The sequence below is a fragment of the Protopterus annectens genome, chromosome 7.part0 (genome assembly GCF_019279795.1).
Source record: "Protopterus annectens isolate FY-2018-M chromosome 7.part0, PAN1.0, whole genome shotgun sequence".
Classification (NCBI taxonomy): domain Eukaryota; kingdom Metazoa; phylum Chordata; order Ceratodontiformes; family Protopteridae; genus Protopterus; species Protopterus annectens.
In genome coordinates, this window is record NC_056739.1 from 1,787,429,577 (window position 1) to 1,787,453,449 (window position 23,873).

Below are 23,873 nucleotides of genomic sequence, written 5' to 3' on the forward strand. Positions count from 1 at the left end.
GCCACATGTTTTATTTTTCACATTTCAAAACAGCTTTACACCCTCTCCCTCCATTCCATAAGTTTCTCTCATCTCTAACTTTTACAGTATTATCAACAGTTTCACACATACCCTTCATGCATTTTTTTAACATTGTCTTCTTCCAATCCATCAGTTCTAAATGGTAAAGAAACATTTTTTAGCATTAAAGTTACTGATAAAAAACAAATAATTGTTCCACGGATAAATGTTTTTATTTTTGCTACACAAGTCCAGAAATTTCATCATCAGTTCATCAACTTCAAATGTTAAGTCACAAAAAGCATTTGTTTCAATATGTTTAAATGTCTGCTTCTTTTGAGCTTTAAAACCCAGAAAAGTTACCAAAACTGCCCCATACATAACATCTATTAGTGTCATTTTTGTCCTTATTCTCACAGTTGGTCTTCTCTTCTTATTAAAAACATTTTTACTTATAGTTTTCACTGCTCTCCTTTTTTTCTTGCTGTCACTGCTACATATGTTTTAGTTACTGCATTATCTGGTGCCACAAAACCAGACACCATCTCAGTTTGCTGCTGCTTTACTCTTTTATTTTCTGTCATTGCTGCATAAGTTTTAAATGGTGCATTCTCTACTGCCCCATCACCTGATTCCTTTTCCACATCACTATCCATAGCACTTTTGAAAAAGGTATTTGCCATCTTACCCCATGAAACAGCAGAGTTGTCACCTGGATAATCCTGCTTAATTATTTTTAACAGAGCACCAAACCCTCCTGATGCTATTTCTGTTATCTGCACCACTTCAACAAGCTTGCTTACTTCCTTCTCCAAGAAGACAGCTAAATGCTGCTCATTTGTAACATCTACCAAATGAGAATCTTTGCTTACATTCTGAAGCTCCAGATCAAACCATTTTTGCTGCAAATTTTCACTTTCCACCTTCAAACTCTACATAGCTTTTCTCTCCTCCATGCTGCTGCTTCCCTTAGGCCTCTTCCTTGCTGCTGTAGGAGCCATCCAGAACCATCTAGCAGCTCCACAGTGTAGGGGTTCTTCATTGATTGTCAAATATATATGCATTATTTGCATATTATACATTATTTACAATTATACAACGACCCCCCATTAATATTCAAAAAACGTGCATGCTGATTAGTCAGCGTGCACGTTGTAAATCAGAGTTATAGTAATGGAAAAAGGTCCGGTCGTCCAGACTTTTTCCATTACTATAACTCTTTTTTTTTTTTTACAGCAACGGAAAACGCAAGATCTCCATTGCTTCACACTGTCTCGCTATGTTAAACGAGTTTAACATAGCGAGACAGCATTAAAAAAAGCAACAAAGATTCTCTGTTGCTTTTTTAATGCTGTCTCGCTATGTTAAATTTGTTTAACATAGCGAGACAGTTTGTAAAAAGCAACGGAGATCTTGCTTTCTCCATTGATTTTTACAAACTGTTTTGCTATGTTAAATGGGTTTAACATAGCGAGGCAGCTTTAAAAAAAGCAACGGCTCTGTTGCTTCTTTTAAAGCTGTCTCGCTATGTTAAACCCATTTAACATAGCAAAACAGTTTGTAAAAAGCAACGGAGATCTTACTTTCTCCATTGCTTTTGCCCACAGCTCTGATGTACTGCATAGGCATATGCATGTGCAGTACATCAGGACTGCCACAGAATACCAGACAGCTGCGGAAGGGCAGCAAGGAGACATTATACAATGCCATTATTTAAGAAAATTATTTTTTTTTTCTTAAATAATGTCATTGTATAATAGCAATAACTCACTTCTGGGTGTGGGAAATGCTGGATTTACACACGGTTGGCTTTGTTTGGTCACTCGGGACCAAACCACACCAACTGTGGGTAAATCCAGCATTACCCACACCCAGGATGGGTTATTGCTATATTATTTACACTTTTCATGTACAATACAATACAATCCCATATACTTTAATCATTTCCCCTCCAACCTTTTTCCACAGCCAAAAAGTATCTTCTTTAAAATCTCAGACAATATCCATTTCCCATTAAACTTCATTTAATTCAGTCTCTCATTCCATATTGCCCATAAAATCTCTTTTATCAATTAACATCTCTTTATCAAATTTTTTAACCTCTTCCTGGTTTTATTATCATAATACCCATATTCTAACATACTCAGATTTAAATCTTCAACATTTTTTAAACCTTTCAACATCTTATTTTCACACATTTCTCTCATAACGTCTTCACTATAGAGCAATTGATAACAAAAAAAAAAACTTGTTCCATTGTTTCAACTTCCCCACAGTGATTACATGATCTTTCTTGTATTCCTTTATGGGGCATATTAGCCTTAACAGGCAGTTTGCCTGTTGTCAGTCTCCACAAAAAATCTCTACATTCATATATGTTCTTACTCCATACAAATTTTATTTTAATAGCATTTATTTATTTTTTTCATTTTACAAATGCTTATATGGGAAACACAATGGGCAGGATTCACGAAGGCTTGCATGAAGTCTAAGAGTAGAGTAAGACTCCATGCAGCCTTCGCGATCCAGGAACAGCCCTAAAGTCCGTGTAAGAGACCAGCTAAAACGTCTCTTACACGGAGTGGGCATGGATATGCTAATCACCTCACTTGCAGCCAAAAGGCATGCAAATGAGATAGATTAGCGATCCATGAAGCCCAAAGCAGCCCGTGTAAGAGCCGTTTTAGCTGCAGAAATGTACTCAGTTGACAACTGAGTATGTTTCTGCAAAAATCACAATGGAGCCAAGTCAGCTCCAAATAAAGGGTGCATATGTGTCAGGCAGCATGCCAATGACCAAATATGTGGCCATTGGCAAGGTACCCCAATGCAAATATGAAAAATAAATATTTTTTTTTTGGCAATCACCGATGTTTAAATGGAGCGCAGCCCCGCGCAAATGGGTTGCGCTGTATAAAACATAAAAATGAAGGTTATAAACCCACAAATGTGGGTTTTATGCAATACATGGATTTACAATGCAGGGACCACAGACCAAAAACAACACGGCCACCGTTTAGTGGTTGCTTAGGGGGGAAGCTGAGTCTAAGACATGTAACTAAGCATTAGTAGGCAATCTGATGTAAATGAGTGTTAGGATACTGAATTCCACTGTCACATAGCAAATGAGCACATTCTGAGAAGTGTAAGAGATACATAAGGGGGAGGAATAGAGTAGGAGATAGGTGACATCACAGGGGGGAATGGTAGAAAGAAATGCAGTTCATTGGAGGTCAGTGTTACATGACAGATGTCAGACACATATCATGGAAAGAGGAGTGCCACAACATAAGCATGGGAAAGTCAAGAAATGGAAGGTGTACACTGTTGCCTACACCAAAGTTTCTTTCTGGGCGTGCATGCACACGTCTGTGCGCCATGAAGTGCGAGTAGGGCAGTGTGCGCGCGTGTAAGGCAGACTGAGCATGTGGGAGCCTGTTGGCAGACTTGTAAGACTGTTTGCACTGGTGTGCATGCGTTTTAACCTGAATAAGCAGATTCTGTACCGTGTAAGCATGTGTGCATGCGTGTAAGCCACTGTGAGTGTGTTTCTGCTGGTATGCACATTTCTCCCCCCTGAGGAAACAGAGAGGAAAAAGGAAGCAACAGAATTAGTAGGAAGCTAGCAGGGAATACTGCTGGAGCTAGCAGGTGAAAACAATTAGAAGCAGGCAATTACACAGGCAGAATAGTAGCTCAGCCAAGCACTTAAAACTCTGCAAACAGCAGTGCAGGATGTTTCTCTCAAGAGACACTGCAAGACAGGAGTAAGCTATTAGAAGTGAAAACTGAAAAAGCTGAACTCAGAGCAGAAATGCTAGGGGCTGCCATAGCTGTCATAAGGAGACATATGCAACTTGCTGTGGGTGGTGACAATGCAGATGGTGCCAGACAACCCACAGTGAGGAGATGGAGAAGAGTGTACAGGCCCAGGGTCACCTACCACGGGTTACATAAGCTGGAAATAGTATAGCGCTATAGAGTGGACAGAGACCTCCTGCAGCAAATTGTTGAGCTGTGCAGGCCATACCTCACACACAGAACCAACAGAGGGGAACCCATCCCAGTGGAAACCAAGGTATGTGTTGGCCTAAGAATACTAGCAACAGGTATCTTCCAGAGATCAACTGGTGATATGATGGGGATATCACAGGCATCAGCCTCCAGGGTACTGCACCAGTTCCTGGATGCCATGTCAGCACATGTCGGTGATCATGTATATTTCCCCAATGCCCGTGAGGTATTGGCCAGCAATATGCGTCTCTTCCAGCAAATAGCGAAATACCCTGAGGTAGTGGGTGCAATAGACTGCACGCACATATGCATCAAAGTACCAGCCGGTGAGCGGGGTAGGGCCTACATTAACCACAAGGGCTTCCCCTCCATCAACTGCCAGGTCATGTGTGATGCCCAGGGCATAATAATGAATGTGTGTGCTAGCTGCCCTGGGAGCTACCATGATTCCCATATCTGGCATTTGACGCAGCTGTATCAGACATTTGCCAATGCGGACATCCCACATGGATACCTAGTGGGGGATGCAGGTTATGTACTGGAGCTGTGGCTGATGACACCCATCAGAAATGCACACACATCTGAACAGGAGCACCATAATGAGGTACACGCACAAACACGTAATGTAATAGAGCATGTGTTTAGGCTGCTCAAGTCCCGGTTCCGGTGTCTGGACACATCTGGTGGAGCCTTGCAGTACTCACCAACTACATGTACCCAAATTGTCTTGGTATGTGCTATGCTACATAATATGATATTGTGAAAACAGCTGCAGCAGGACCAGCATAGGGCTGGGCCAAACAGCCCCCCACCATTGCCAAGGCCATCACAGGCAGAGCATGACTCGGAGGAGTAACAACCTGAGCCTGCCCCAGTAGGCAGAAGGAGGCGTGCCCAGTATGCCCTGGCCTTGGCAAAGAGGCAACGCATAGCACATACACTGGCTCAGTAGGAACCCTGGGAATGATACCCCTCTCTGACTCACTCATATAATAACAGGGATGCCTAAAATGACATAACCTGCTCTCAAACATGTACAGGGAGTGTAGTATGTGCATACGACAGAGGCAGCCCTGCAGCACCACCTGAGGCATGAATGCCATGTGTTAAGCAATGTAACACCATGTAGTATATGCACACTTGAGGACCCTGACGAACATCCTACCCTCACCAAGCATGATGCCACAATATGACGATGAGATGATCAATTGCAATAATTGGCTGAAGTATTGCAGTTAGTCAAAGGGGATCCAATGTGTGCCAGCATGGGATGACATGCTGAGCATGACATGATGCTCCACCTGCTAGGGCTGGTGTGCACCTATCATTGCAGGCCGCATGGATACTGGCAAAGGCTGTTGTTACCCACAGCGTGCCCTGAATAGGTAAGGCTCAAAACACAAACCCACCTCCATAGGTATCACAAGGGATAAGAACCTAGATGTAATGCTACCCAATGCCAGAAGTCTAAACAGCAAGATGCATGCAGTCTAAACTCACCCAGTATGGAGAATGTTGATATATGTCCTGTAACAGAAAACTGGGTCAAGGCTCACAACATCACCCTAACACTACCAGGTTACACCTCATACTGTGCTGTACAGCCTCAAAACATGGAACAAGCTACAAAAGGAGGGTGACTAGCAATAATTGTCAAGGATAACCACACCCCCATGTTGGCACCACAACAAGAAGCAGCATGGACTAGCCATGGTCAAGTAACAGTGGCTAAAACTGCCTCCCAGTTTATAGCCTACTACAGACTACCATCCTAACACCAGGAACTGCACCTGGCCTATGTTGGAATACATGAATATATCAAGTACTCCAAACCACATTATATTGGGTGACTGAAAATACCCAGACATAGACTGGGAGCATTATACTAGCTCCAACACTGTAGGACAAAAGTTCCTAGAATCCATAAACCAAAATGCCCAGGAACAACGTACCACTCTCACAAGAGGGATAAGCATACTGGATGTGATAATCAGCAACATGGGTACTGGATGGCAAGATGAGAAGTGTATCCCTCACTGGTAAGACCAGACCCTAATGTAATCACACTGGATATACACATCCTGACCACAGTCCCTGGCCAGAAAATCACAGTGAAAAACATGTGTAAAGCAAAAGTTGCACTCCTCCAAACTGATGTGGAATCCATTAAAGGCCCTGTGCAGGTGCAAAATATGGGCCACACCTCAGTCCCTGTTATACAGGCATTCCATGAACACTGCCAGGAATGCTTGGATTATGCAATCCCAAATTAAAACAAGACACAATGCCATACATACAGGCATCTGGCATGGTGGACTCCAGCCATTACCAAACCATGCAAGAGAATGAGGAAGCTACTACATGATAGAGCAAACATAAAAAGGGAAGTAATCACTGATCAGTAGTATGGCAATAAAATATGTCCACACATACAATCCACTAAGGCCAGCTACAACAACTTGAATCTGTGAATCTTGAGGCAATGTTACACCTGCCCCAAGTATACAGACAACCCTCAACTCCCCCCAAGAAATACAAATATATGTGAGAGATGCAACCATTTATCCAAACCGGAGGCTGAGCTACCTCAACTCAGTACTGTCAAAACTAGTCAGGAGGAGAAGGTAACCACACACACCACAAACCCAGTCCCAAATAGACCTATCACAACTGCAAACCAAAGACATAAACACAGAAAAACATTCCTGGAGGCCCTAATTATAAACACACCACACCAGCAGAGGCCTCCAAAGCAGACACCCAAGCAAACACAACCTCCAAACATAGCACATGCAACACATAGTACACAAAGCTGGTGTGCCAAACAGTCACAGGCCAGAAGGAGAAACAACATGCCTGATACAGTTGTAATAGATGACTCCATAGTCAGACACGCTGCTGTCCCGCTCATCAGACTGAACAAGGGAAAGGGTACTGTAAGCTGCCTGTAGGCTGCTACAATACGCCACATAACACAAGTACGCAGGTCACCCCAAAGCAAGTAGAAATATGATGCAGTCATAGTCCATGCTGGTGTGAATGACCTGAGATGTACCTCCCCGGACTACATGAAAAGAGACATAGATGAGCTCTCCGATTATGTAGTCCAGGCTGGTATGACACTGACCATTTGCAGCATCCTACCCTCACCAAGAATGATGCCACAGTACAAACACAGAATGATCAGCTTTAACAAGTGGCACAATTACTGGTGTCATTCCAAGGGGATCCAATGTCTGTCTGCTTGGGATGTCATGCTTGACAAGCCATGCTGCTGTTCCAGGGATGGCTTGCACTTGTTACCCAGGGCGTCTGGATATTGGATAAGGCTTTTGCCACCTCCATAGAGCCTTTCATAGGCAAGGCTGAAAAGACTAACCCACCACCCTAGAAAACATAAGTGGAAAGAAACATAAGGGTAATGCTGACCAATGCCAGACGTGTAAACCTCAATATGCATGCTCCTGAGGCCCTCCCCAGTATGGAGAACATTGATCTCTGTGCAGTGACAGAATCCTGCTGCAAGCCTCCTGACAGCACACCAGCACTACCAGGTTATACCTCATATCATGCATTATGGCCCCAAAACCTGGACCAAGACATAAAAGGAGGCTGAGTATCCATATTCAGCACAGACACCCATACGTCCAGGTAACTGACAATGCACAAAGCATCGGAGACCACCCATGTGCAACTAACCATAGGCAAGACTGCTGTACAGTCTGTAGCATGCTACAGACCACACTCTCACACACAGGAACCCCACCCAGCCATCCTGAAGACACTGGACAGTATGAATGTCCCACCAAATACCAAACAAGGTACTCACAAATTACCACATAGGTGGTAAACCATTATGTATGGAAGGAGTAATCAGGGACGTAGGGACACAAGTGGACAGTAACCTGTTATGTGACATTCACATTGCCAATGTGGCTAGGAAGACTGTCTATATTGGACACCGTATCATGAAAGGATTCACATCTACGTCAACAGAGGTCATTGTGCTCCTATACTGTTCTCTTATCAGACCCATAATCTAGTACAATACCTAATTTGGGATGTACCTTACCTGACACCTGCAGCAGTTAGAAAGACATCAAAGGTACCTCACTAAGAGGATAAAGGGCCTCAAATATATGTCATATGCTGCCTGGCTGTAGACACCCCAGCTGAATGCAGTCACATACTGCCTACACAGAGGCGTTGTATGTCTGTTGTACAAGGTCATGTCCAACACAGGAGTAATGGACATGCTCCACCCCAGAAAACTCAAAGCCATCGGAGCTGTGAGAGTGAGAGATTTCAACCTCAACAAATAATGAAATAGGATGTGCTGGAGGGACAGATACATAACCCAGAGGCTCCCTACACCCTGGAACAGAATCCCACTCCATGTTAGGCAGAGCCCCTCACTGACACTCTTCAACAGGAATCTTGCCAATTGGATGGATGATCATAGATGTACACTGGGGGTCTTCACTGTGTCACATCCAGACAGAGGCACAGTAAAGTAAATCATAAATGGCCATAATATTCACATAGCAAGGGGTGGCGAAAGCCACACACACTCTGGCTAGGCTTATAAATGCCCTAGGGTGGATAGCCTAGTATGAACCTATGAACCTATGAAGATACAAATTGTACAGGACACTAAGGATAATCACAAGGCTTTCTCAAGTGATGGTAGGAACCATGTTGGGAATTCACAGATATGCTCTGAATCACACAAATATTACAAACAACATACCAAACACACACACATATTGCCAACATACAACCTGACAGGTGCAGTGCACCCCCCCCCCCCCAGAATGCAAAATATCTATCCCAGCAGACTGCTGGCCCCCTGACATTGCAGATGTTGAGGTAACAGCCAGCATCTACAAAGCAAAACACACAGCAGCAATGGTATGAGATGGTGTCCTGGGCTGAGTCCAACATGGACTCCAAGAAGAATGGAATGCCAAATCACACTACTGCTCATTGTCAGCCTTACCACATGATATGTACCCAAAGAGCAGTGTACAACAACAGTAGTCCTTCTCAACAAAGGTGTTGCCTGAATGGATACTGCAAACTACCACCCCAGAATCCTGAGAAGCTTGGTCTGCACAGCTATGGAAAGGATCAGCATGTACCACAGACATAAAGATATTGGGGACCTACTGACACCTGACCCTACCCAGTGTGGCTTTCTTAAGTGCAGATCCTGCCCCTTAAACATGTTTGACTCATTTGAAACAGTCATTAAGGTCATTGGTGAGGGCAATGTGGTCCACACAACGTAGCTGGACCATGCAAAGGCTTCCATACAATACCCTATGTGTTCATTATAGATAGGCTCACCAGCTTAAATATAAACCCCTATGTCAGTAGAGGGGTTGCAAACCAGACCAAGGACAGAATTGACATGGTCAGACATGCTGCAGCCATGTCAGACTACAAACCAGATATAACTGGCATCCCACAAGGCTTGGTCGTGGGACCTCCCTCGTTTGGTATATATGTCCCATAGGTGCAGGCCAACATGGAAGGACTGTGTCTGAACATGTTTGCAGAGGACTACAAACTGGCCACCATATCTGACCCTCCAGCTGACACAAGCATCCCACAAAAGGGCCACATAGAAACAGACAACTGGTGCCATAGCCATGTCAGCAAGCTAATTGCAGAAAAGTGTATAGTCAACCCCTGTGGATATACAGTAAGTGCCCACCAATTACCACATAGGTGTTAACCCATTATGTACTTAACATGCAATGAGAGACCTGGGGACACAAGGTGATAGATATCCTGCATTGGACAAACATGTGGCTGTAGTGTTTACAGAAACATACCATATACCCACCTAATCATGAAGGTTGTCAGATCTAGATAAGGGGAGGTCATTGTGGCTCTGCAGTCATCCTTCATCAGCGTTACAATTGACTACAATAGCCCCTGTGGGATGTACCTCAGCAGACACCTCCATCAACTGTAAAGTCCCCAAAAGTACCTCACCAGGAGTATCAAAGAGCATGAACAGATGCCATGTGTTGCCTGATTAAACAAACTGCAGCTCCACACACTGCCATACTGCCCACCCAGAGGCAAGCTGTGCCTGATGTATAAAGCCATGTCCAAGCTGGAATCAATGAACATGGTGCACCTTGCACAATCTGAATGGCAGTGAGCTATGCACATGAGAGACCTGAACCCCAGCACTGACATACATAGGACAAGCTGTACTTAATGATCCATAACACAGAAGCCACCCCCTCTCATGCGTAAACTCCCAGTACAGGTTAGCCAGAGAGTCACTCATCGATTCTCCTCAAGAGGAATCTTGATGAGTGGATGGGAGATGGTAGGTTTACCCTGGGTATCACTGTTATGTCACAGGTAGACAGAGGCACAGTATACTAACCATGACATATGTCATGGCAAACTCCACTTACAATGTGTGTCGAAGGACAAACACACTCTCCGACTAGCATTAGAAATGGCCTAGGGCACATCGCTAGTGTTTGCCAATGTACACCTATGTTGTGGAATACACTACCAATGTTGGACAAGCCTGGTTTAAGTAGTTCATATCTGAACATAATGCAACATGGTCAGATGTGCACAACTGGCCCATAACCAGGCTGTTGTGCTCACTATGGAAATGTAAAGCAGTGATAGGACTAAAGCCCAGGATACTGTCCACCACAGTGAAAGTACTGAACCAGTACACTATATGGTACTACAGTGTGAGGTCAGTATGAAAGGATGTTGACAACTGTATGCAAAGTATCCCATGCAAACCATGCAGGCAGAGTATAATCCCTGTTGTGTTCAGGCACAAAGCAGTTGGACAGTAACTACACAACATGACACACAACACACAACCATAAACGGGAGATATTGTTGAAGTTCACACTCATCCACAAATGTGGTGGGCTGCAGAGTTCAATATGGAAAGCTCACACTGGGCATGCTCGCACACTTTGATAAATGAGACATATGTCAGACAACATGCCATGGGAAGGCTGAACTGGGCATGCTCACACACTTAGGCCAAATCTCAGTTTAGCAGTTGGCCACACATATCTGGTATTTGTATGTGTTATTCCAGGAACCAACCACAGTACAGCAATCTGCCCAGTGCACACAGTTAAATGACTACAGAGACATACGTGATATAGTGGATCCCTCCCATATTCAAACATCTTCCACAGATACACAAGTTGTTCATACAAACAGGGAATGCTATGGCAATAAAGACCTGCAAACTGTCTATCAGCAACAAATAATATGCATCTGACAATTAAACATATGGGTGTAGAGGTCAACACTAGGCTGTTTGCCCTAGGGAATGACAGCTTAGCCAGAGTGTGCTTGGCGTCTGCCTCCCCAGTACAGTAGGCTACTGTGCCACTGTAAAGTAGGTCACATAAGGCACCGTGTGAGGCTAGTGTGCTGTGCCTCTGTCAAGCAGGGACACAGTGGAGATCCCAGGGTTTGAATTTGCTAAGCCACATCCATGTTGTTGGTGTGTGCTGGAAGAGGGTTGCTGAGGACCTCTAACAGTAAGTGGACGTCAATAACAGACTGAGGGGAGCCTTATATGCATTGCCTGGACAATTTCACTGTCAACACTGTGTCATCATGATTATGATGGATTGAAGTGTTGCCGGTGCTGTTCAGAGATGTCCTCCCTCTGTGGGCTACTGCTCTGCAATATATTAGCTCACTCTGTCTGTTGGACAGCTCATATATGTCTGGTGTACACCTGACAGGTGTCCTGTTGTGGAGCAGTCATGGGTATATTTGGGATAGCATGATCAATGCAAACCTTCCACATGCTCATAGAATGCAATTGTCAAGGATTATGCAGAGTGGCCTGTATACTCCCCCAGCATGGGTCCTTTGAAGTCTTCCACCCCAGTCTTCACAAGTGTAAAGTCTGCTTTTGATAAATACACTTTGTTTGCAGTGACAACCTTGCCTGAGGTTGGGGATGGGACATGGATGTCCAGTGGAAAGGTGGGTATGGTCAGATATCACCAATGGTGGTCTACCTCTGGTGTGGAACAGTGAGTACCCATGTTGCAGATGGTCGGGTGCAATATGTATTTCCCCTTGTGGCTGTGGTGAGTGGTTCTGCCATAGCACATGGACTCACAAATTGTAGTGGCTGTAGGGTAATGTTGTAGAGGCCTGAGTAGTTCCCACACACAATATGCCTGTACCTGACGTTAACAACTGGAATGGTGTATGTGAACACCTGCATATCTTGGCACTGTTCCCAGGGAAACAAAGTGTGTGTCCTGGATGTGGGAGGGGTGGTCTGGACTGGTTGTGTTGTGTGTTACAGGTCCTGTGGTCACGAAGCATGGTATAGAACATAACCTGCCAGTGCGATGTGCATATCTGACCCTGAAGTAGGTGGCTGCAAATGCATATATATGCTATCCCCCACCTGACAGGTAGTACTAGATGTACATACCTCTGTAGAAATAATGATGTCAGCACCCTATAAATACTGCAGGTGCAGAACAGAGGCCCAGTAATTCAGATAATGCGTTCTGCTAATGCGTCTCCCTCAAGTGTCATAATATAGTTAGGTAGTGGTTTGAATCCTGCAAATGCTCTGTGTGTGTGTGTGTGTGTGTGTGTGTGTGTGTGTGTGTGTGTGTGTGTGTGTGTGTGGGTGAGAGAGGTTGGTGTGTGTGCAAGTCTGTGTGAGAGAAATGTCCCTTTTGGCAACTGGGAAAAACACTACAGGATGCACATTCCCCTTTCTAAACACTGATGATGTCAGCACCCTATAAGTACAGCAGGAGAAGAGAAACCTCCCAGTAATGTGAATAGCGCACTCCGCTAATGCGTCTGTCTTGAATGTCATAACATAGTTAGGTAGGTGTTTGAATCCTGCAAATGCTCAGTGTGTGTGCAGCGGGGCTTCCTGTGTGTGCAATTCTGTGTGAACGAAATGTCCCTTTTGGCAACTAGGAGACACACTACAGGATGCACATTCCCCTTACTACTGATGATATCAGCACCCTATAAGTACAGCAGGAGAAGGGAAACCTCTCAGTAATGCGAATAGTGCGCTCTGCTAATGCATCCATCTCAAGTGTCAAAACATAGTTAAGTAGGGGTTTGAATCCTGCAAATGCTCAGTGTGTGTGGAGGGGGGTTAGTGTGTGTGCAATTCTGTACAAAAGAAATGTCACTTTTGGCAACTAGGAGAACACACTACAGGATGCACATTCCCCTTTCTAAACACTGATGATGTCAGCACCCTATAAGTACAACAGGAGAAGGGAAACCTCCCAGTAATGCGAATATCATGCTCTGCAAATGCATCTGTCTCAAGTGTCATAACATAGTTAGGTAGGAGTTTGAATCCAGCAAGTGTGTGTGGGAGGGGTAGAAGTAGGGTGTGTGTAATTACATGTGTGAGAGGACTGACCCTTTTGCCAACCAGTACAACACACCAGCTGCTGCATATTCCAATCTCTACAGAGAGAGGATGTCAGCACCCTACAAGTACAGCGGAAGAGGGCAAATCTCCTAGTAATGCAAATAGCACACTCTGCTACTGCGGTTATCACTACTGTCATAGCACAGTTAGTTATGGCTTTGAATTCCACACATGCCACGTGTGTTTTTGTCACACAGAATGCCCATGTGTGTGGGTTGTTGTTCACAATAATGCATGACATCGATTAAACCAGTAATGGCAATGGACACAGATGATGTATGTGTGTGCCAAATACACATATGTACCTGTGACCTTCAATAGTTATCATGTCTGATGCCTGCCACATGTGAATACATGGTATTTGCACTGGATAACATTATGACTGTGGTCTTCTGTGCGGGTGCTGCATGTGGTATGTGTATATACAGTGTGAGATGTATATGGTATCATCCTAGCAGTGAGGGATACACATCTGGTCTGGGGCATATAGTCTACATGTTGTTGATGAACAGGTGCTGCATGTTTTCACCTGTTGTGGGAGTGGTAACAAGTTGTTCCATAGCAATACAGTGACTACATGCTAGGAAACTTTCAGCTAGGGTGTTGTAGCTACAGTAATTCATCAGCATTCAGTAATACATCAGCATTCCTGGTGAGGGTATGATGCCAAGTTCAGGATCATACCAGCCTGTGCCACATGCTCAGAGAGCCCTTCCATGTTTCCTATCATGTAGTCCAGGGAGGTACATCACAGGTCCATATTGGCATGGACAATGAATGAGTCATATGTGTCCATGCCTCTGACTGACCTGTATGCTTGTGTTATGTGGTGGACCATAGTGCCCCACGGGCATATCACTGTGACCTTCACCTTGTCCAGCCTGGTGAGCATGACCTCACTGTAGCGGACAATAAAGGTACCTAACACAACTGTAGCAGGTGTGTTTTTTAGCCGTACAGGCTGTGACTGTTTGGCACACAGGATTTGTGTGCTATGTGTTGCACATGCTGTGTTCTGGCATAATGTATACCTGTGTGCCAGCTGCAGAGGTGTCTGCCGCTCAGGCAGGATGCTATTCTTAGGCTCCATGAATGGCCCAGTGTGTTCACGTGTTTGTATTGCTGTCAGTGTAGGTCTACATCAGACTGGTATTGTAGTCACTGTAGTATTTCATGCCACCTGACAGGTTATGCCAGTACTGGCTTCAGAGTGCTTAGTCCCCAGTTTGGCTATGTGGTTGCATCTCATACATGTGTTGTACGTCCATGTGTAGGGGAGAGGGTTGACTGTGTACATGTGGCAGCTGTGCTACAGCAAACAAGGTGTACCAATTTCAGTAAGAAACAGTTCAAATATGCAGGCACTATAAACCTTTAACCAGAAATTCCCAGCTCAGAAGGGCAGAGTCCAGCCTCTCCTCTCACAAGACTGCAGACCACAAACCTTCTTAATGTAAAATAACTGGACTGAAGCCCAAGCGCTTTAACCAGAACTAATACACTTTTAGAATAACAGACACTGAGCTCTCTATCAGCAGTGTTCCACATGGCTGTTGTGTGTACCTATGCCTGCATGTGTTGGGATGTGGACAGTACATGTATGATGTTTGCAACACAGAGTTGCAGGTGTACATTTGTGAACATGGTTAGCATGGAACATGACATGGTTTGACAGTATGCTGTGGGTGATACGGTTTCCAAATGTCAATGGTCTGCATTCTGATACTATACACAGCCTACATGGCCTGACATTCAGTGGTCATTACATGGTGTCTCCTCAACTAATACACAGATGTAGGAACCTGGTGTCAGTGATATCCCTGCAGTACTACACTATACTAGTAGCCATTCTTACTGAGCCCCACACATCCCTGGGAACAATACTCTTTGGCATATAGCAGTCTCACGTACATGTCAACACACTATGGATATGTCCATCCACGACTGCAAATGCATACAGTGGCCTACAATACATTCTACACATGACACACCTAACCACCACAAGGGTATAATGCAACAGATACCTGTTGTCCAAGCCATGCTGTATTGCTGTAATGCAACTGTAGCATTGTCATCGGCATGTAGTTAACATATTATTCCAACAGTATCATATAGATGGTAGCACCCATCATGTAGAATGGGTAATGGTGTGTACATGTGGACAACTGTTATCTTGTCTATCCTGTGCTATTCACATTTCCAAATGCATTCTGCAGTCCCTCGGTGTATCACCTAAGCAAGAAGGTGTCTGTATGCATATTGGCAACAGTTGCCATACACCTACACTGGATGTCCATCACTCACAGACTTTGCTGTGTTTTAACATGTCTGACATATACTCCAGACATGAACCCTCACCCACATTAATCTATCAAAGCTTTCATGGGTGTTTGTCACATAGTTGGCCTAGGACACAGATCACTGCAGTAGCCTGCATTGTCACCAACATACACGTATGGCCTAAGGTCTGGTAAGCTGCGGCACATGCTGGCAAAGGTAACAACTGTATTCATATCAGGCAGGCTTCACACATAGGAACTATTAAAGGTCACAGGTACATATCTGTATGTGGCACACACAAACCTGATATGTGCATTGAAATTACTGTCATAACAATATGTCATACAATAATAAAAGCAAAACACACAACACATTGACAAACTGTGTGATAAACACACGCATGGTATTTGTAGGATTCAAGCCCTTATCTAACTATGCTATGATACTTGAGAGGTATGCATTAGCGCAGCGCACTATTCACATTATTGGATGGTTTTCCTTCTCCTGCTCTATTTATAGGGTGCTGACATCATCAGTCTTTCCAAAGAGGAATGTACATCTTTTAGTGTGTTATCCCAGTCTTCAAAAAGGCCATTCTTTCCACAGAGAATTGCATACATACACACCCCCCCTGCCACCCTACACACAGAATTTGCCGGATTCCAACCCCTACCTAACTATGTTATGACATTTGAAAAGAGCGCATTAGTGTAGAGCGCTATTTGCATTACTGGATGATTTTCTTCTCCTGCTGTATTTATAGGGTGCTGACATCATTATTCTTTCCAAAGAGGAATGTACATCTTTTAGTGTGTTATCCCAGTCTTCAAAAAGGCCATTCTTTTCACAGAATGAATTGCATACATACACACCCCCCTGCCAACCCCCACAGCATTTGCAGGATTCAAACCCCTACCTAATTATGTTATGATATTCGAGAGAGAGACACATTAGTGCAGAGCGCTATTCACATTACTAAGTGACTTTTCTACTCCTGCTGTATTTATAGGGTGCTGACATCATCAGTCTTTCCAAAGAGGAATGTACATCTTTTAGTGTGTTATCCCAGTCTTCAAAAAGGACATTCCTTTCACAGACAATTTCATACATACCCACCCCACTGCCACCCCACACACAGCGTTTGCAGGATTCCAACTCCTATCTAACTATGTCATGATATTTGAAAAGAACACATTAGCACAGTGCACTATTCACATTACTGGATGATTTCCCTTCTCCTGCTTTATTTATAGGGTGCTGACATCATCAGTCTTTCCAAAGAGGAATGTACATCTTTTACTATACCTCAGTATGGGGGATAACAATATCTGTGCATTAACAGACGCCTAGTTCAGGGTCACATATGCACACTGGTACTGCCAGGTTATGTTCTATACCATGCTTCGTGACCACAGGACTTGTAACACACAACACAAGTAGGGGGTGTATCCATATACATCACAGATACACACACCTCTGGGTTGGTACCACTGCACTAAGCATGACAGGCCATACATATACAACTACCATTGTGCAAAACTGCCTTTTGGTTTGGTGTGTAGTTCAGACCCCCCCCCCCCATACCCAGGATCCGCACTCTGCTTTCCTGGGAACAATGTAGGATATGAAGGTCTTCACACACACCATTATAGTGGTTGACTTCAGGTACACAAATATTGACTGGGGCTACTACTCAGGCCCTCAACAACATCACCCTAAAGCCACTACAATTTGTGAATCCATGTGCTATGGCACAACCAGTCACCACACCCACAAGGGGGAATACATATTGGACCTGATCATCATCAACATGGGGACTCGATGTTCCACACCAGAGGTAGAACCCTCATTGTTAAGATCAGACCATAAACAACTTTCCCTTGACATCCATACCCCGTCCACACCCCCAGCCAAGGAAATCACTGTAAAGAATTTCTCAAAAGCAGACTTTGCACTTGTGAAGACTGGGGTGGAATACTTCAAAGGCTCCGTGCTGGAGGATAATACAGCTCAATCTGCAGAATCCTTTACAAACACATTGTATGAGCACCTGCAGGTATGCATTGTTCATGCTATCCCAAATAAAACCATGACTCCTCCAAAACAGGAGACCTGTCTGGTTGACCCCGGCCATATATAAGCTGCACAATAGAAGGAGGAAGCTACTACATAACAGAGCAATATCCCACAGAGGGAGGACATCTCTGAACAGTATTGGCAAGACACTTCAATCCTTCATATAATCATCACTTGCACGTTTTGACAGTGAAATAGACCAGACACTACAGATAATCACAAGGCCTTCTTTAGTTATGTCAGGAATATGTGTGGAAACAACCCAGATATGCTCTGAATTGTTGCATAACAGCACAAAATATGCCAAACCTACAGACATAGCCTACACCCTGGCAGACAGAGTCTGCACAAACGTCCCCCCACCTTACCCCCCAAGGGTACAGATGCCCATCCCAAATGAATGTAACCTCCCTGACATCACAGATGCACAGGTGAAAGGTGCCTTCTCCACAGCAAATAACACAGCATATGTATGGGACCGGACGGTGTCCCAGGCTGTGTCCTACATGAGCTCTGAGTAGAAATTAACACTCACATTACGTCACTGTTCCAACTTAGCCTTACTACGGGATATGTACCCTGAGAATGGCATACAGATACAGTGCTCCCACTCCACAAAGGTGGTGCCACAATGGACCACAGGAACTATCACCCCATAAGCCTGACTAGTGTGGTAGAAAAAGCTATGGAGCGTATTATCATGGAAGTCATAATCAAAAACATTGTGAGCCTCCAGACAGTGGATCACATACAATTTGGCTTTGTTAAGGGCAGATCTTGCCTCTTACACATAGTTCATATCTTTGAAATGGTTACTGAATCCATGGATGAAGGCAAGGTAGTTCACACAGTCTACCTGTACCTTGCAGAAGCCTGCAACTCAATACCCCACTCAGGCATCATACATATGCTTACCAGCTTAAATATCAACCCCTATATCACTAGATGTGTTGTTATCTGCCTCAGGGATGGAACCCACATGGCCAGAATTGCAGGTGCCATGTCCAATTCCAGACCAGTTACAACTGGTGTCTCACTGGGCTTAGTTGTGGGACCTGTCCTGTTCGGTATGTACTTCTCTGAGGTTCAGACTAACACGGGGGATTATGTCTAACAAACGTCACAGATGACTGCTAACCAGGGCCATAAGCAACACTGCAGCTGACACATGCTTCCTCCATAAGGGTCTCACAGAGATGGATGCTTATTGCCAGAGCCATGGCCTTGTGCTAAATGCTAAGACATGCATAGTCATCCCCTTTGGGGAAAACAAGGTGCACACAAATCACCACATAAGTGGTAATCCATTACATACAGAAGATGTATTTACAGATTTGGGGACCAACATAGATCGTAACCTCTCCTTTGCTAATCACATTTACAGAGTCATTGCAAAGACCTTTATATAGCCCTCCTTATCACATGGGGGTTTGCATGTAGATCATGGGAGGTCATTGTGGCCCTCTACTAGTCACTCATCAGGCCCATGTTTGACTAAAATGCTCCTTTTGGTGTGTACCTTACCTAACACCTGCAGCAACTACAGTGTCCACAACAGTACCTCCCCAAGAGGATCATGGGCTACACACAGATGTCCTATGCAGCTGAACTAAAGGATCTCCAGCTCTACTCAGTTGCTTAACGTCTACTCAGAGGAAATCTATGCCTGATGTACACAGCCATGTCAAACCCAGAAGTAATGGACATGCCTCACCTTATAACATCCAAGACCCTTAGAGCTACACACTCCAGGGACTGAAACCTCAGCAAAAAACTAAATAGCACATACTGCAGGGACAGATTCATTACCCAGAGGCTCCCCTCACTCTGGGATTGAATCCCAATTAAAGTTAGACATAGCCCCTCGCCAACCCTCTTTCAGCAAAATTCAGCCGCATGGATGGGACATTGCAAATTCACCCCTGGGATCTCCACTGTGTCCCTGCTTGACAGAGGCACAGCAAACTAGCCTTAAAGGGTGCCTTCTGTGATCTACTTTACAGAGGCACAGTAGGCTACTCTACCGGGGAAGCGGACGCCAAATACATTCTGCCTAGGTTTATGAATTCCCTAGGGCAAACAGCCTAGTATCGACCTCTGCACCTATGTTTATGTTGGGGATGCACAATATTTGTTGCTGATACTGTTTGCAGGTCTTTATTGCCGTAGCTTTCCCAGTTTCTATGAACAACTTGTGTATCTGCGTAACATGTTTGATCATGACAGGGTTCCAGTATATTAATATATGTGTCTGTTGTCGTTTAACTGTGTGCACAGGGCAGATTGCTGGATCATGGGAGGTTCCTGGCTTAACACATACATCTGCCAGATATGTGTGGCCGACTGCTATACTCAGACATGACCTAAGTGTGTGAGCATGCCCAGTTCAGGCTTTCCATGGTTTGTTGCCTGACATATGTCTCATTTATCCAAGTGTGTGAGCATGCCCAGTGTGACCTTTCCATATGTTGTGATCTGAAGTCCACTACATTTGTGGCTGTGTGTGAACATGACCACTATTGACATTTATACTGTTGTGTGTTGGACGTCATGTTGTGTTCTTACTGACAGACTCCTTTGTGTCATAACTCAACAGAGATTGTGCTGTGCCTGCAGGGTTTCCATGGGATAGTTTGAAAAGACTTGTCAACTTTCTTTCATACTGGCTGAGCACTTCAGTACTGTCATGGTGTACTGGTTCAGTACTTTCACTATAGTGCACAGTATCATGGGTTTGAATCCCATCACTGCTTTAAAGGTTCATACTGAGCAGACCAGAGTGGTTAAGGGCCATTTGGGCAACTATGAGCATGTTGCATTTTGTTTAGCTATGGCCTACTTAAACCAGGTTTGCCCAACACTGCTGTGTATTCACCAACTTGGGTGGACATTGCCAAACATTACTCCGCATTGACCGCAGTTGTACTAGTTGGTGTGTGTGATTATGTTCATAGGTTCATAGTAGGCTATCTGCCCTAGGGCATTTATAATCCTAGCCAGAGTGTGTTTGGCTTTCAACACACATTTTAAGTGGAGTTTGCCATGACATTTTTCAAGGTTAGTATACTGTGCCTCTGTCTAACAGTGACATAAGAAGTGATACCCAGGGTAAACCTACAATCTCCCATCCACTCATCAAGATTCCTCTTGAAGAGAGTCAATGAGGGAGTCTGGCTAACCTGGAGTGGGAGTTTACTCAAGAGTGGAGGGAGCCTCTGGGTTATGAATCTGTCACTCCAGCATGTCCTATTTATTTTAGTCCTGAGGTTCAGGTCTCTTGAGAGCATAACTTGATGGGATTCTGATTTTCCAAGGTGCAGCATGTCCATTGATTCTAGGTTGGACATGGCTTTATACATCAGGAACAGATCACCTCTGGGCAGGCGGTATGCCACTGAGTGGAGCTGCAGTTTCTTTAACCAGGCAGAAAATGGCATGTGTTTGAGCCCTTTGATCCTCCTGGTGAGGTACTTTTATGGTCTTTCCAGCTGCTGTAGGTGTCTGATAAGGTACATCCCACAAGGGGCATTGTACTCAATTATGGGCCTGATGAGGGATGAGTAAAGAGGCACGATGACCTCCCCTGATCTAGATGTGAATACCTTCATGTTTAGGTGGGCTATATGAAATGTTTTTCTAAACACTTTGGCCACGTGGTTGTCAAATGAGAGATTTCTCTCAACTTGGGTCCCCAGGTCCCTTATCGCTTCTTCCATACTTAATGGGTTACCACCTATGTGGTGATTTGTGGGCACTTAGTTTTTGCCAAAGGGGATGACTATACACTTTTTTGTGTTTAGCTTGAGTACATGGCTCTGGCATCAGTTGTCTGTTTCTATGAGGCCCTTTTGTAGGATGCTTATGTCAGCTGGAGGGTCAATTATGGCGCCCAGTTTGCAGTCATCTGCAAACTTGTTCAGCCACAGTCCTGTGTTGACATGTACCTCCAAGAAATATATACCAAACAAGGGAGGTCCCAGGACTGAGCCTTGTGGGATGCCACTTGTAGCTGGTTTGGGGTCTGACATGGCTCCAGCATTTTTGACCATGTGGGTTCTGTCCTTGAACCAGTTTGCAACCTATCTAGTGACATAGGGGTTTATATTGAAGCTGGTGAGCTTATCTATAATGACCAAGTGGGGTATTGTATGGAAGGCTTTTGCTAGGTCCAGGTAGGCTGTGTGAACCACCTTAGTCAATGGCATTGGTGATTGTTTCAAATGACTCAACCAGGTTTAAGAGGCAGAATCTGCCCTTAACAAAACCAAACTGGGTAGGATCCAGTGTCTGTAGGTCCCCAATATCTTTATTTCTGAGGTCCATGATGATCCTTTCCATAGCTTTGCAGACCAAGCTAGTCAGGCTTCTGGGGCAATAGTTTGCAGTATCCATTGAGGCACCACCTTTGTGGAGAAGGACCACTGTTGCTGTACACTGCTCTTTGGGTACATATCCTGTGGTAAGGCTGAGATAGAACAGTGGTTTTATGTTTGTGTTCAATTCTTCTTGGGGTTCATGTTGGACACAGCCCAGGACACTGTCTGGTCCCATTGATGCTGTGTGTTTTGCTTTGGAGAGGCTGGCTGTTACCTGAGCATCTGAGATGTCAGGGGGCCAGCACTCTGCTGGGATAGATATTTGCCCGAGAAGTTTGCACTGAACCTGTCAGCTCGGATGTTGGCAATGTCTGTGGGTTTGGTGTATTGTTTGTCATTTTGGACTAATTCTGACCATATCTGGGAATTCCCATCCAGGTTCCTACCATAACTAAAGAAAGCCTTGTGATTATCCTTAGTGTCCTGTACAGTTTTTATCTCAAAGATGGCCTTAGACGATTTTATGTGTGGCCTTAGATTTCAGTAATACTGATCAGAGATGCCTTCCCTTTTTGTAATTTTGCTCTATCATATAGTAGCTTCCTCCTTGTATTGTATGTTTTTTTATGGCTGGGGTCCACCAGACAGGATTCCTGCCTTTGGAGGATTGGATCTAGGTTTTGTTTGGGATTGCATGATCCATGCATTCCTGAAGGTGTTCATAGAATGCGTTTATAAAGGGTTCTGAGGTCTGGGCCATATTTTCCAAAGGCACAGGGGCTGTGAAGGATTCTACCTTGGTTTTGAGGAGTGTGACATTTGCTTTAGTGAAAATTTTTCACTGTGGTTTTCTGGCCATGGGCTGGGGTCGGGATGTGAATATCCAGTGAGATTTCTCTATGGTCTGATCTTACCAGTGAGGGATACACTTCTGCTCTTGGGCATAGAGTCCCCATGTTGGTGATGATCAGGTCCAGTATATTTTCCCCTCTTGTGGGAGTGGTAGCAAGTTGTTCCATAGCATTTGAGTTTATACATTCTAGGAACTTTTGGGCTAGGGTGTTGCAGCTAGGGTAATGCTCACAGTCTATGTTTGGGTAGTTGAAGTCACCCAATATAATGGTGTTTGGGGAGACCTTCATATTTTCATGTGTTCTCCAGTCAGCCAAGTGTGGTTCCTGGGTTTAGGAGGGTGGTCTGTAGCAGGCTATGAACTGGAAGGCAGTTTTACCCACTGTTAGTTGCACTATTGTCTCTGATGCTTCATGCTGTGCCACCAACCTGGGGGTGTGGGTATCTTTGACAAATATTGATACTCACCCTCCTTTTGTAGTTAGTTCCATGTTTTGAGGCTGAATAGCATGGTATGAGGTGTAACCTGTTAGTGCTAGGGTGCTCTTGGGAGCCTTGAACCAGGTTTCTGTTACTGCACAGATATCAACATTCTCCATGATGAGGAGAGTTTGCAGTGCATGCATCTTGCAGTTTAGACTTCTGGCATTGAGTAGCATTACTTCTAGTTTCTTATCCCTTGTGATACCTGTGGAGGTGGGTTTGTCTTTTGAGCCTTACCTAAAAAAGGCACTATGGGGGTGACAAGAACCTTTGGCAATATCCAAAAGGCCACAGGTGACAGGTGAAAGCCTATCCTAGTGAAGCATCATGTCTTGTCGAGCATGTCATCCCAGGCTGACAGGCATTGGATCCCCTTTCACTGACACCAATACTTAAGC